The sequence below is a fragment of the Hoplias malabaricus genome, chromosome Y, assembly GCF_029633855.1.
Source record: "Hoplias malabaricus isolate fHopMal1 chromosome Y, fHopMal1.hap1, whole genome shotgun sequence".
Taxonomy (NCBI): Eukaryota; Metazoa; Chordata; class Actinopteri; order Characiformes; family Erythrinidae; genus Hoplias; species Hoplias malabaricus.
In genome coordinates, this window is record NC_089820.1 from 63760723 (window position 1) to 63776538 (window position 15816).

Consider the following 15816-nt stretch of genomic DNA (forward strand, 5'->3'; position numbering starts at 1 on the left):
GCTGCTGCTACACTGGTCTCCGGGCTGTGCTGCTGCTACACTGGTCTCCGGGCTGTGCTGCTGCTGCACTGGTCTCCGGGATGTGCTGCTGATGCACTGGTCTCTGGGCTGTGCTGCTGCATCTACTCCTGCTCTTTCTCTGGGCTGTGCTGCTACACTGGTCTCTGGGCTGTGCTACTGCAATGGCTCTGGTCTCTGCTGCTGCTGTACTGGTCTCTCGGCTGCTCTGCTGCTGTTCTTGTCTCTGGACGGTGCTGCTGCTGCACTGGTCTGTGGGCTGTGCTGCTGCTACACTTGTCTCTGGGCTGTGCTGCTGCTACACTTGTCTCTGGGCTGTGCTGCTGCTACACTTGTCTCTGGGCTGTGCTGCTGCTACACTTGTCTCTGGGCTGTGCTGCTGCTACACTTGTCTCTGGGCTGTGCTGCTGCTACACTTGTCTCTGGGCTGTGCTGCTGCTACACTGGTCTCCGGGCTGTGCTGCCGCTACACTGGTCTCCGGGCTGTGCTGCTGCTACACTTGTCTCCGGGCTGTGCTGCCGCTACACTGGTCTCCGGGCTGTGCTGCTGCTACACTGGTCTCCGGGCTGTGCTGCTGCTACACTGGTCTCCGGGCTGTGATGCTGCTACACTGGTCTCCGGTCTGTGCTGCTGCTACACTGGTCTCCGGGCTGTGCTGCTGCTACACTGGTCTCTGGGCTGTGCTGCTGCTACACTGGTCTCCGGGCTGTGCTGCTGCTACACTGGTCTCTGGGCTGTGCTGCTGCTACACTGGTCTCTGGGCTGTGCTGCTGCTACACTGGTCTCTGGGCTGTGCTGCTACACTGGTCTCTGGGCTGTGCTGCTACAGTGGTCTCTGGCCTGTGCTGCTACACTGGTCTCTGGTCAGTGCTGCTACACTGGTCTGTGGGCTGTGCTGCTGCTACACTGGTCACTGGGCTGTGCTGCTGCTACACTTGTCTCTGGGCTGTGCTGCTGCTACACTTGTCTCTGGGCTGTGCTGCTGCTACACTTGTCTCTGGGCTGTGCTGCTGCTACACTTGTCTCTGGGCTGTGCTGCTGCTACACTTGTCTCTGGGCTGTGCTGCTGCTACACTTGTTTCCGGGCTGTGCTGCTGCTGTGATGATCTCTGGGCTGTGCTGCTGCTGCCCTGATCTCTGGGCTGTGCTGCTGCTACACTGGTCTCCGGGCTGTGCTGCTGCTACACTGGTCTCCGGGCTGTGCTGCTGCTACACTGGTCTCCGGGCTGTGCTGCTGCTACACTGGTCTCCGGGCTGTGCTGCTGCTACACTGGTCTCCGGGCTGTGCTGCTGCTACACTGGTCTCCGGGCTGTGCTGCTGCTACACTGGTCTCCGGGCTGTGCTGCTGCTACACTGGTCTCTGGGCTGTGCTGCTGATACACTGGTCCCCGGGCTGTGCTGCTGCTACACTTGTCTCTGGGCTGTGCTGCTGCTACACTTGTCTCTGGGCTGTGCTGCTGCTACACTTGTCTCTGGGCTGTGCTGCTGCTACACTTGTCTCTGGGCTGTGCTGCTCCTACACTTGTCTCTGGGCTGTGCTGCTGCTACACTGGTCTCCGGGCTGTGCTGCTGCTACAGTGGTCTCTGGGCTGTGCTGCTGCTACACTGGTCTCCGGGCTGTGCTGCTGCTACACTGGTCTCTGGGCTGTGCTGCTGCTACACTGGTCTCTGGGCTGTGCTGCTACACTGGTCTCTGGGCTGTGCTGCTACACTGGTCTCTGGGCTGTGCTACTACAGTGGTCTCTGGTCTGTGCTGCTACACTGGTCTCTGGTCAATGCTGCTACACTGGTCTGTGGGCTGTGCTGCTGCTACACTGGTCTCTGGGCTGTGCTGCTGCTACACTTGTCTCTGGGCTGTGCTGCTGCTACACTTGTCTCTGGGCTGTGCTGCTGCTACACTTGTCTCCGGGCTGTGCCGCTGCTACACTGTCTCTGTGCTCTGCTGCTACACTGGTCTCTGGGCTGTGCTGCTACACTGGTCTCTGGGCTGTGCTGCTACACTGGTCTCTGGGCTGTGCTGCTACACTGGTCTCTGGGCTGTGCTACTACAGTGGTCTCTGGTCTGTGCTGCTACACTGGTCTCTGGTCAGTGCTGCTACACTGGTCTCTGGGCTGTGCTGCTGCTACACTTGTCTCTGGGCTGTGCTGCTGCTACACTTGTCTCTGGGCTGTGCTGCTGCTACACTTGTTTCCGGGCTGTGCTGCTGCTGTGATGATCTCTGGGCTGTGCTGCTGCTGCCCTGATCTCTGGGCTGTGCTGCTGCTACACTGGTCTCCGGGCTGTGCTGCTGCTACACTGGTCTCCGGGCTGTGCTGCTGCTACACTGGTCTCCGGGCTGTGCTGCTGCTACACTGGTCTCTGGGCTGTGCTGCTGATACACTGGTCTCCGGGCTGTGCTGCTGCTACACTTGTCTCTGGGCTGTGCTGCTCCTACACTTGTCTCTGGGCTGTGCTGCTGCTACACTTGTCTCTGGGCTGTGCTGCTGCTACACTTGTGTCTGGGCTGTGCTGCTGCTACACTTGTCTCTGGGCTGTGCTGCTGCTACACTTGTTTCCGGGCTGTGCTGCTGCTGCCCTGATCTCTGGGCTGTGCTGCTGCTGCCCTGATCTCTGGGCTGTGCTGCTGCTGCCCTGATCTCTGGGCTGTGCTGCTGCTACACTGGTCTCCGGGCTGTGCTGCTGCTACACTGGTCTCCGGGCTGTGCTGCTGCTACACTTGTCTCAGGGCTGTGCTGCTGCTGCACTTGTCTCTGGGCTGTGCTGCTGCTACACTTGTCTCTGGGCTGTGCTGCTGCTACACTTGTGTCTGGGCTGTGCTGCTGCTACACTTGTCTCTGGGCTGTGCTGCTGCCACACTTGTTTCCGGGCTGTGCTGCTGCTGCCCTGATCTCTGGGCTGTGCTGCTGCTGCCCTGATCTCTGGGCTGTGCTGCTGCTACACTGGTCTCCGGGCTGTGCTGCTGCTACACTGGTCTCCGGGCTGTGCTGCTGCTACACTGGTCTCCGGGCTGTGCTGCTGCTGCACTGGTCTCCGGGATGTGCTGCTGCTGCACTGGTCTCTGGGCTGTGCTGCTGCATCTACTCCTGCTCTTTCTCTGGGCTGTGCTGCTACACTGGTCTCTGGGCTGTGCTACTGCAATGGCTCTGGTCTCTGCTGCTGCTGTACTGGTCTCTCGGCTGCTCTGCTGCTGTTCTTGTCTCTGGACGGTGCTGCTGCTGCACTGGTCTGTGGGCTGTGCTGCTGCTACACTTGTCTCTGGGCTGTGCTGCTGCTACACTTATCTCTGGGCTGTGCTGCTGCTACACTTGTCTCTGGGCTGTGCTGCTGCTACACTTGTCTCTGGGCTGTGCTGCTGCTACACTTGTCTCTGGGCTGTGCTGCTGCTACACTTGTCTCTGGGCTGTGCTGCTGCTACACTGGTCTCCGGGCTGTGCTGCCGCTACACTGGTCTCCGGGCTGTGCTGCTGCTACACTTGTCTCCGGGCTGTGCTGCCGCTACACTGGTCTCCGGGCTGTGCTGCTGCTACACTGGTCTCCGGGCTGTGCTGCTGCTACACTGGTCTCCGGGCTGTGCTGCTGCTACACTGGTCTCCGGTCTGTGCTGCTGCTACACTGGTCTCCGGGCTGTGCTGCTGCTACACTGGTCTCTGGGCTGTGCTGCTGATACACTGGTCTCCGGGCTGTGCTGCTGCTACACTTGTCTCTGGGCTGTGCTGCTCCTACACTTGTCTCTGGGCTGTGCTGCTGCTACACTTGTCTCTGGGCTGTGCTGCTGCTACACTTGTGTCTGGGCTGTGCCGCTGCTACACTTGTCTCTGGGCTGTGCTGCTGCTACACTTGTTTCCGGGCTGTGCTGCTGCTGCCCTGATCTCTGTGCTGTGCTGCTGCTGCCCTGATCTCTGGGCTGTGCTGCTGCTGCCCTGATCTCTGGGCTGTGCTGCTGCTACACTGGTCTCCGGGCTGTGCTGCTGCTACACTGGTCTCCGGGCTGTGCTGCTGCTACAGTGGTCTCCGGGCTGTGCTGCTGCTACACTTGTCTCAGGGCTGTGCTGCTGCTGCACTTGTCTCTGGGCTGTGCTGCTGCTACACTTGTCTCTGGGCTGTGCTGCTGCTACACTTGTGTCTGGGCTGTGCTGCTGCTACACTTGTCTCTGGGCTGTGCTGCTGCTACACTTGTTTCCGGGCTGTGCTGCTGCTGCCCTGATCTCTGGGCTGTGCTGCTGCTGCCCTGATCTCTGGGCTGTGCTGCTGCTACACTGGTCTCCGGGCTGTGCTGCTGCTACACTGGTCTCCGGGCTGTGCTGCTGCTACACTGGTCTCCGGGCTGTGCTGCTGCTGCACTGGTCTCCGGGATGTGCTGCTGCTGCACTGGTCTCTGGGCTGTGCTGCTGCATCTACTCCTGCTCTTTCTCTGGGCTGTGCTGCTACACTGGTCTCTGGGCTGTGCTACTGCAATGGCTCTGGTCTCTGCTGCTGCTGTACTGGTCTCTCGGCTGCTCTGCTGCTGTTCTTGTCTCTGGACGGTGCTGCTGCTGCACTGGTCTGTGGGCTGTGCTGCTGCTACACTTGTCTCTGGGCTGTGCTGCTGCTACACTTGTCTCTGGGCTGTGCTGCTGCTACACTTGTCTCTGGGCTGTGCTGCTGCTACACTTGTCTCTGGGCTGTGCTGCTGCTACACTTGTCTCTGGGCTGTGCTGCTGCTACACTTGTCTCTGGGCTGTGCTGCTGCTACACTGGTCTCCGGGCTGTGCTGCCGCTACACTGGTCTCCGGGCTGTGCTGCTGCTACACTTGTCTCCGGGCTGTGCTGCCGCTACACTGGTCTCCGGGCTGTGCTGCTGCTACACTGGTCTCCGGGCTGTGCTGCTGCTACACTGGTCTCCGGGCTGTGCTGCTGCTACACTGGTCTCCGGTCTGTGCTGCTGCTACACTGGTCTCCGGGCTGTGCTGCTGCTACACTGGTCTCTGGGCTGTGCTGCTGCTACACTGGTCTCCGGGCTGTGCTGCTGCTACACTGGTCTCTGGGCTGTGCTGCTGCTACACTGGTCTCTGGGCTGTGCTGCTGCTACACTGGTCTCTGGGCTGTGCTGCTACACTGGTCTCTGGGCTGTGCTGCTACAGTGGTCTCTGGCCTGTGCTGCTACACTGGTCTCTGGTCAGTGCTGCTACACTGGTCTGTGGGCTGTGCTGCTGCTACACTGGTCACTGGGCTGTGCTGCTGCTACACTTGTCTCTGGGCTGTGCTGCTGCTACACTTGTCTCTGGGCTGTGCTGCTGCTACACTTGTCTCTGGGCTGTGCTGCTGCTACACTTGTCTCTGGGCTGTGCTGCTGCTACACTTGTCTCTGGGCTGTGCTGCTGCTACACTTGTCTCTGGGCTGTGCTGCTGCTACACTTGTTTCCGGGCTGTGCTGCTGCTGTGATGATCTCTGGGCTGTGCTGCTGCTGCCCTGATCTCTGGGCTGTGCTGCTGCTACACTGGTCTCCGGGCTGTGCTGCTGCTACACTGGTCTCCGGGCTGTGCTGCTGCTACACTGGTCTCCGGGCTGTGCTGCTGCTACACTGGTCTCCGGGCAGTCATGCTGCTACACTGGTCTCCGGGCTGTGCTGCTGCTACACTGGTCTCCGGGCTGTGCTGCTGCTACACTGGTCTCCGGGCTGTGCTGCTGCTACACTGGTCTCTGGGCTGTGCTGCTGATACACTGGTCCCCGGGCTGTGCTGCTGCTACACTTGTCTCTGGGCTGTGCTGCTGCTACACTTGTCTCTGGGCTGTGCTGCTGCTACACTTGTCTCTGGGCTGTGCTGCTGCTACACTTGTCTCTGGGCTGTGCTGCTCCTACACTTGTCTCTGGGCTGTGCTGCTGCTACACTGGTCTCCGGGCTGTGCTGCTGCTACACTGGTCTCTGGGCTGTGCTGCTGCTACACTGGTCTCCGGGCTGTGCTGCTGCTACACTGGTCTCTGGGCTGTGCTGCTGCTACACTGGTCTCTGGGCTGTGCTGCTACACTGGTCTCTGGGCTGTGCTGCTACACTGGTCTCTGGGCTGTGCTACTACAGTGGTCTCTGGTCTGTGCTGCTACACTGGTCTCTGGTCAGTGCTGCTACACTGGTCTGTGGGCTGTGCTGCTGCTACACTGGTCTCTGGGCTGTGCTGCTGCTACACTTGTCTCTGGGCTGTGCTGCTGCTGCACTTGTCTCTGGGCTGTGCTGCTGCTACACTTGTCTCCGGGCTGTGCCGCTGCTACACTGTCTCTGTGCTCTGCTGCTACACTGGTCTCTGGGCTGTGCTGCTACACTGGTCTCTGGGCTGTGCTGCTACACTGGTCTCTGGGCTGTGCTGCTACACTGGTCTCTGGGCTGTGCTACTACAGTGGTCTCTGGTCTGTGCTGCTACACTGGTCTCTGGTCAGTGCTGCTACACTGGTCTCTGGGCTGTGCTGCTGCTACACTTGTCTCTGGGCTGTGCTGCTGCTACACTTGTCTCTGGGCTGTGCTGCTGCTACACTTGTTTCCGGGCTGTGCTGCTGCTGTGATGATCTCTGGGCTGTGCTGCTGCTGCCCTGATCTCTGGGCTGTGCTGCTGCTACACTGGTCTCCGGGCTGTGCTGCTGCTACACTGGTCTCCGGGCTGTGCTGCTGCTACACTGGTCTCCGGGCTGTGCTGCTGCTACACTGGTCTCTGGGCTGTGCTGCTGATACACTGGTCTCCGGGCTGTGCTGCTGCTACACTTGTCTCTGGGCTGTGCTGCTCCTACACTTGTCTCTGGGCTGTGCTGCTGCTACACTTGTCTCTGGGCTGTGCTGCTGCTACACTTGTGTCTGGGCTGTGCTGCTGCTACACTTGTCTCTGGGCTGTGCTGCTGCTACACTTGTTTCCGGGCTGTGCTGCTGCTGCCCTGATTTCTGGGCTGTGCTGCTGCTGCCCTGATCTCTGGGCTGTGCTGCTGCTGCCCTGATCTCTGGGCTGTGCTGCTGCTACACTGGTCTCCGGGCTGTGCTGCTGCTACACTGGTCTCCGGGCTGTGCTGCTGCTACAGTGGTCTCCGGGCTGTGCTGCTGCTTCACTTGTCTCAGGGCTGTGCTGCTGCTGCACTTGTCTCTGGGCTGTGCTGCTGCTACACTTGTCTCTGGGCTGTGCTGCTGCTACACTTGTGTCTGGGCTGTGCTGCTGCTACACTTGTCTCTGGGCTGTGCTGCTGCTACACTTGTTTCCGGGCTGTGCTGCTGCTGCCCTGATCTCTGGGCTGTGCTGCTGCTGCCCTGATCTCTGGGCTGTGCTGCTGCTACACTGGTCTCCGGGCTGTGCTGCTGCTACACTGGTCTCCGGGCTGTGCTGCTGCTACACTGGTCTCCGGGCTGTGCTGCTGCTGCACTGGTCTCCGGGATGTGCTGCTGCTGCACTGGTCTCTGGGCTGTGCTGCTGCATCTACTCCTGCTCTTTCTCTGGGCTGTGCTGCTACACTGGTCTCTGGGCTGTGCTACTGCAATGGCTCTGGTCTCTGCTGCTGCTGTACTGGTCTCTCGGCTGCTCTGCTGCTGTTCTTGTCTCTGGACGGTGCTGCTGCTGCACTGGTCTGTGGGCTGTGCTGCTGCTACACTTGTCTCTGGGCTGTGCTGCTGCTACACTTGTCTCTGGGCTGTGCTGCTGCTACACTTGTCTCTGGGCTGTGCTGCTGCTACACTTGTCTCTGGGCTGTGCTGCTGCTACACTTGTCTCTGGGCTGTGCTGCTGCTACACTGGTCTCCGGGCTGTGCTGCCGCTACACTGGTCTCCGGGCTGTGCTGCTGCTACACTTGTCTCCGGGCTGTGCTGCCGCTACACTGGTCTCCAGGCTGTGCTGCTGCTACACTGGTCTCCGGGCTGTGCTGCTGCTACACTGGTCTCCGGGCTGTGCTGCTGCTACACTGGTCTCCGGTCTGTGCTGCTGCTACACTGGTCTCCGGGCTGTGCTGCTGCTACACTGGTCTCTGGGCTGTGCTGCTGCTACACTGGTCTCCGGGCTGTGCTGCTGCTACACTGGTCTCTGGGCTGTGCTGCTGCTACACTTGTCTCTGGGCTGTGCTGCTGCTACACTTGTCTCTGGGCTGTGCTGCTGCTGTGATGATCTCTGGGCTGTGCTGCTGCTGCCCTGATCTCTGGGCTGTGCTGCTGCTACACTGGTCTCCGGGCTGTGCTGCTGCTACACTGGTCTCCGGGCTGTGCTGCTGCTACACTGGTCTCCGGGCTGTGCTGCTGCTACACTGGTCTCTGGGCTGTGCTGCTGAAACACTGGTCTCCGGGCTGTGCTGCTGCTACACTTGTCTCTGGGCTGTGCTGCTCCTACACTTGTCTCTGGGCTGTGCTGCTGCTACACTTGTCTCTGGGCTGTGCTGCTGCTACACTTGTGTCTGGGCTGTGCTGCTGCTACACTTGTCTCTGGGCTGTGCTGCTGCTACACTTGTTTCCGGGCTGTGCTGCTGCTGCCCTGATCTCTGGGCTGTGCTGCTGCTGCCCTGATCTCTGGGCTGTGCTGCTGCTGCCCTGATCTCTGGGCTGTGCTGCTGCTACACTGGTCTCCGGGCTGTGCTGCTGCTACACTGGTCTCCGGGCTGTGCTGCTGCTACAGTGGTCTCCGGGCTGTGCTGCTGCTACACTTGTCTCAGGGCTGTGCTGCTGCTGCACTTGTCTCTGGGCTGTGCTGCTGCTACACTTGTCTCTGGGCTGTGCTGCTGCTACACTTGTGTCTGGGCTGTGCTGCTGCTACACTTGTCTCTGGGCTGTGCTGCTGCTACACTTGTTTCCGGGCTGTGCTGCCGCTGCCCTGATCTCTGGGCTGTGCTGCTGCTGCCCTGATCTCTGGGCTGTGCTGCTGCTACACTGGTCTCCGGGCTGTGCTGCTGCTACACTGGTCTCCGGGCTGTGCTGCTGCTACACTGGTCTCCGGGCTGTGCTGCTGCTGCACTGGTCTCCGGGATGTGCTGCTGCTGCACTGGTCTCTGGGCTGTGCTGCTGCATCTACTCCTGCTCTTTCTCTGGGCTGTGCTGCTACACTGGTCTCTGGGCTGTGCTACTGCAATGGCTCTGGTCTCTGCTGCTGCTGTACTGGTCTCTCGGCTGCTCTGCTGCTGTTCTTGTCTCTGGACGGTGCTGCTGCTGCACTGGTCTGTGGGCTGTGCTGCTGCTACACTTGTCTCTGGGCTGTGCTGCTGCTACACTTGTCTCTGGGCTGTGCTGCTGCTACACTTGTCTCTGGGCTGTGCTGCTGCTACACTTGTCTCTGGGCTGTGCTGCTGCTACACTTGTCTCTGGGCTGTGCTGCTGCTACACTTGTCTCTGGGCTGTGCTGCTGCTACACTGGTCTCCGGGCTGTGCTGCCGCTACACTGGTCTCCGGGCTGTGCTGCTGCTACACTTGTCTCCGGGCTGTGCTGCCGCTACACTGGTCTCCGGGCTGTGCTGCTGCTACACTGGTCTCCGGGCTGTGCTGCTGCTACACTGGTCTCTGGGCTGTGCTGCTGCTACACTGGTCTCCGGGCTGTGCTGCTGCTACACTGGTTTCCGGGCTGTGCTGCTACACTGGTCTCTGGGCTGTGTTGCTACACTGGTCTCTGGGCTGTGATGCTATACTGGTCTCTCTTCTGTGCTGCTGCTATGGTCCGGTCTGTGCTGCTGCCATGGCTCTGGTCTGTGCTGCTGCCATGGCTCTGGTCTGTGCTGCTACACTCGTCTCTGGGCTGTGGTGCTGCTATGGTGCTGGTCTCTGCTGCTGCTGTACTGGTCTCTGGTCTGTGCTGCTGCCATGGCTCTGGTCTGTGCTGCTACACTTGTCTCTGGGCTGTGCTGCTGCTATGGCTCTGGTCTGTGCTGCTACACTGGTGTCTCTTTTGTGCTGCTGCTCTGGTCTCTGGGCTGTGCTGCTACAATGGTCTCTGGTGTGTGCTGCTGCTGCTACACTGGTGTCTGGGCTGTGCTGCTGATATGGCTCTGGTCTCTGCTGCTACACTGGCCTCTGGGCTGTGATTCTGCTGCACTGGTCTCTGGGCTGTGCTCCTGCTGCACTGGTCTCTGGGCTGTGCTTCTCCTGCACTGGTCTCTGGGCTGTGCTCCTGCTATGGCTCTGGTCTGTGCTGCTCCATTGGTCTCTGGGCTGTGCTGCTGCTATGGCTCTGGGCTGTGCTGCTACACTGGTCTCTCTTCTGTGCTGCTGCACTGGTCTCTGGGCTGTGCTGCTGCTACACTGGTCTCTGGGCTGTGCTGTTGATATGGCTCTGGTCTCTGCTGCTACACTGGTCTCTGGGCTGTGCTGCTGATACACTGGTCTCTGGGCTGTGCTGCTGCTGCTTTGGTCTCTGGGCTGTGGTGCTGCTGCACTGGTCTGTGGGCTGCACTGCTACACTGGTCTCCAGGCTGTGCTGCTACACTGGTCTCTGGGCTGTGCTGCTGCCGCACTGGTCTGTGGGCTGCACTGCTACACTGGTCTCTGCGCTGTGCTGCTCCTGTGGTGTTTGGGCTGTGCTGCTGCTGCACTGGTCTCTGAGCTGTGCTGCTGCTGCTCTGGTCTCTGGGCTGTGCTGCTGCACTGGTCTCTCGGCTGCGCTGCTGCTCTGGCTCTGGTCTGTGCTGCTACACTGGTCTCTGGGCTGTGCTGCTGCTCTGGCTCTGGTCTGCGCTGCTACACTGGTCTCTGGGCTGTGCTGCTGCTCTGGCTCTGGTCTGTGCTGCTACACTGGTCTCTGGGCTGTGCTGCTGCTCTGGCTCTGGTCTGCTCTGCTACACTGGTCTCTGGGCTGTGCTGCTGCTCTGGCTCTGGTCTGCGCTGCTACACTGGTCTCTGGGCTGTGCTGCTGCTCTGGCTCTGGTCTGTGCTGCTACACTGGTCTCTGGGCTGTGCTGCTGCTCTGGCTCTGGTCTGCTCTGCTACACTGGTCTCTGGGCTGTGCTGCTGCATCTGCTCCTGCTCTTTCTCTGGGCTGTGCTGCTGCATCTGCTCCTGCTCTTTCTCTGGGCTGTGCTGAGATGTTGCTGCTCTGGCTGTGCTGTAAACAAACAGTCCAAACCTGTTATCCATCATTTTACTTTATGTTTTTAGTATGCGGGAAAGACAATTGATTCCATTAGGACTAAATAAGGTGTGATGTACAAAATCCTTACATTGACCCGAGTAATGATTTTGAATTATTTTACACAAACCATGCCTGTGCTTGTAAGATGCGTTGTCTCCTTCACCCATTCACTTTTCTTCTGAAGACCTGCATTGGCTTAACTGAAATGTGCTCCAGCTTCAACAAGACCTTTAATTGCAGAGCCTTTTCTGCATTCACCTGGAAAAGTTTTGACAAATATACAGTAGTTTATTTATATTACTACCATAAGTCTACATTATTAAAACAAACAAAAAAAAGCTCCTCAACCATGGGTTGATATCATCGCTGTCCAATTAAAACCATGTATCTCCCAAAATAGTAATTTTACAGGAGGAGAGAAAACACCTACTTAACGTACAATGAAAGTCAATGTATAAAGATTTTATGTACAAAGTAATTCTGGAGCAGCTCTATTGGTTCATTCATCATGAAATATTCAGTGTGAGGGACAACCTTTGTATTCAAATAATTCAGTAATTAAACATCCACAAAAATGGAGATACATGTTTTTAATTGGAAAGTGATATGTTTACATGATATACATCAATATACATTTTGGAAAACACAACATTGAGTAATATATAGCCTACAATTATTACTGAGCAGTCTTTCAACCACTGATCATCAATGGCCAGCTTACATTTCTGAAACATAGAGGTTGGCGATACCGGGAGTTTTGGTATTGATCCGATACCGAGTAAATACAGGGCCAGTATCTCTGCGCTTTAGATAGAGCACCCGGAGGAAACCCACACAGACACTGGGAGAACACACCACACAAAATGAACACGAAATGAGTCCAAGACAAGATCCGCTGAACCCCCAGTGATCAGGTGAGTTGAAGAACACTGATGATCTGGTTACAGAGGCCCTTGCTGAGGGGTGGGACACTTCTGAAAGCATGTGAACAGTACATTCTTTAAGTTGATGGTGGCAGTAGAAAAAATGTTGTAAATATCTGGTTAACTTCAACAGCAGCCAAACTGTGATGATCATAATCTAGTGGTCAGAGCATCTTACTAAAATTGGGCCAATGAAGGACAAATGATGAACCAGCCACAGGGTCAAGGGCACTCAAGACTCACTGGTGCCCAAAGGACTGAAGGGTCTGGGTCAGCATGGTCACATGGCAAACTACAATCCATTATTAACTCTTTCAGCAGTGGGTGCTACAGCAGCTCTTCTGTTAGATTGCGTCTAGGCTTTTCCCGTTATATATCAGTGAGCCTTGGGAGCCCATGACCCATTCTCCACTTCATAACTAGACCACATTTGTCAGGTACTAACCACAGCATTCCTGAAACACTCCACAAGTTCTGCTGTTTTGGAGGTGTTCTTGCTACAGTATTTTGACTTTATCTATTTGGCCCTTGGGAATATAACTCAACTACCTACATTTACTTTTTAAATCAAATGATGTACAATGATACAGTAATAAATAACTATTGTTAACATTGTTATATAAAATGCATGTTATTTGCATCATAGTTCAGGCCAAATTACAGAACAACAGTATAAATGCAGCTGTCATTATATTAGTCACAGCCACCATTAAAGTCCCCTTATCAATTACAGATAGATGTTTGTGGGTATAATTTTTTCACCTGCTATTAATTCATTTGTTAATGCGCAGGGCCCCCCACAGGATTCACACGGAGAGGTATTAGCCTCAGTGCTGCAGTGACACAGTGACATGGTAATAATGAGGTAATAACATGATAATAACATGCTAATTAATATTACACTGCACTGATTTAATAATAAATGGGGAAAATTGCGCAAAAGTAAAGAATCAGAGACATTTGCCTGTTCAAGGGAAACTGAGCAGATATTTAAAAAATTAATATTATTCATCAGACATCAGACCTCCCACAATGAAGATGTAAATATAGCATTGTTCAACACAGTATGTGATCATTTGTTTGGAATGAGTAAAAATAAAAAAATCAAAAATCAAAAAGGCAATGTGTACCCCAACTTCTTCATGATACAACAGTTATGTCTATTTGTCTTTCTACTATGCCCCATTCATACAGACGTATACACTCAGTGTTGGGGAGATGAAGGAACACTGCATCACTGTGAATGTCCAAAAGAAAAAGAATTCTAATGGAAGGTAAGGTCTAGTATACAATATATTTCATTAATTACATTGAAAATAGATTTAAACCTCTTTATCACTGGACGTATTCTACTTAAACATTTGAATTTATAATTTATCAGTTACCTTATTTTTATAATTTGGCTTTAAGGGCATGAAAAGGTCACAGATATTGTGTAATAATTCTGTATATATATATATACATATATATAATGAATGAATAATTAAAAGTAAAAAAAAAATATTAACACAATCAACAAATCTTTTTTTGGTCCTGTATGCATGCGGATACATCACGCCATATGACGTGAGCATTTCAAAATTGAAGACGTGGCTGCTGGTTACTGCACAGCGGTTTCTGAGGTTCGTGTTCTACATGTTTTTTTTAGTTAAACTGCTGTACTAACATTAAATATGATCAGGCAACAAGCACATTTCAATAACCCGTGTATATTTTATGTGTTTTTATACTACATGTCTATACAAGATTCTACGTTTAGCTAACGCTAAGGGCTGAAGACAAACGCTAGTTGCAAACTTTGCAGAAGACCAGGCGGCTGGTCTTTCAAGGAGGGGAAGCTCAATTTCGGCGTACATCATAAAATGTGTCGGTTTATTTATACGTAAATTCTACCCTCCGTTAATGATCTGTGACCCTGTCGTACCAACATGGCGTCTTTTCCAGGGACTTGACTAGTGTCCTCTCAATGGCCAGCAGAGCTAGGCTGCTTAAACGGCCCTGGCCCATGTGAAGCCTGTGAGTGCTTCGTGACGGTGGAGGGGCTCAGCAGCACCCGCTGGACAGAAACTGCGATAGAAGTCAGAAAGAGTGATAGAAGTCAGTCTCCAAACACAAGCAGCTACAAAAAACCCACCAGAAATAGAAGCTCGATTTGTCGCTAGTCGTTTTTAACAAATAAAATGCCGCTAAGAGGTTTCAGAAAGGGAATCAGCCTCAGACAGATCATCCAATCATCATGCAGAAGCTGAGCATCCGGGCCAGCAGAGGGCAGCCCACTTCCCCATAGACCCCCAGAGACACTGAGCGTCCGATGGGCGGGACAAAGCCCAGTATTTATCCAATGGCTCGTCTCGTTTTGCTGCAGTTCTCTGCTTCTGCTGAACTCTGTGGACGCTAAGCGTCCTCACTGTTTAAAACACTGTTAAACTGCGGGAATGATTGAGAGGAAAGCCACGTCTTTACCAGTGATAAGAAGCTGATTCTGAACAAAAGTTGAGCGCGTTGTAGTGCATATTTATTCAATGACACGTACACACAACAGTATATATTTCATCACTTATTGTTTGACATTTTAGGGGAAGCTGAGCTTCCCTTGCAGTCTTACAGCAATCGCCTCTGGTCCAGAGCCTAACTGGAATCTTTGGCTAACGCAAATATTTATATAAATTTATTTTATAGGAGTTAAATATGGTCTCTCTGAACAATAGAAACATGAACAGGAATATAATAAACATATCCACTGTGATTATTGTTTGTCATAATAACCAACAGGTATCAACCAGAAACAACAACAACAACAACAACAAAACACAGTGCCTTCAACAAGAAACAAAGACTTGTGCATCATTTCAACAGACATGGCGTACACAGAGATCTTTGATTCTACTCTGATTTATTACACAATGTTTAATTTGTGGTTCTTTTATCGTAACCGATCAGCGACCCCTACTGCACACACTGTTGTGTGTATGTAAATGTAGAAAATCATAAAAACATTACAAACATGTGAGACCATGAAACATTTTTCAAGATATCAACTTTTTAACCTACTTTAACTTCCTTTTTTGCACATTTCTATGCAAATTTTACACAGTATATTACCTTTGAATATTTTAAAATCAGTTGTACTTTTAATCACAATAGTGTGATAATGAATCCACAGAACTCTCTCCAGTTCTGCTCTCAACATCTGCCACAGTGTTTAAGACCTGAACTAGACACTAACAGTATTCTGCTGACAAAAGAGTGCCATTAGATCAGATTTATTTGACATGGATTGAAACTGTAAACTATTATGTTTTTTATAAGAGTGGAATACAAGGTGTTCTATCAGACCACTGCTCTATATTTTTGTGTCTGTGGTGTGTTTCTTAAAAAAATTAAACCTGTTTATTGTATTCTTAACTAACCAGTTAAATAAACAATACGAATAAAATATTAAACAAATAACAGCTCTTAAATTCTGTTCCTCTTAGATTCAAAATATGGCTCAAAGCTATGAAGAACCAATGGAGTATGAAGAACAAGGGCAAGTGCAGCAGGTAAAATAGGCACTTTAGATTAATGAAACTGACTCCATCACCTGTCATCACACTTCACAAACAAACTAATTCACTCAGAATGTCTCCCCTGTTGAGGTTTGCTAAACGTACTAGAACACTTTCATGTATATTTTGATATTTGAATTTTTTAGATGAAGATTTTATGTTTTCAGATGTTTTTTTGTTTCAGACCCTCTTCCCATTGAAAATACAAAAGTTAGATCCAAAATGGCCGACTTCAAAATGGCCCCCATGGTCACCAACCATCTTGAAAAGTTTCCCCTCTCC

At 53.4% G+C, this 15816-nt stretch overlaps 1 long non-coding RNA gene across 1 annotated transcript in view; it reads right to left on the reverse strand.

Annotated features, from left to right (window-relative positions):
• LOC136679239 (uncharacterized) overlaps nt 1-15816 on the reverse strand; it is a 42788-nt gene that overhangs the window by 25750 nt on the left and 1222 nt on the right. The window contains exon 2 of the long non-coding RNA XR_010796536.1: nt 11191-11321. This is a non-coding gene — a long non-coding RNA (uncharacterized lncRNA). The remainder of the gene's footprint in view (nt 1-11190; nt 11322-15816) is intronic.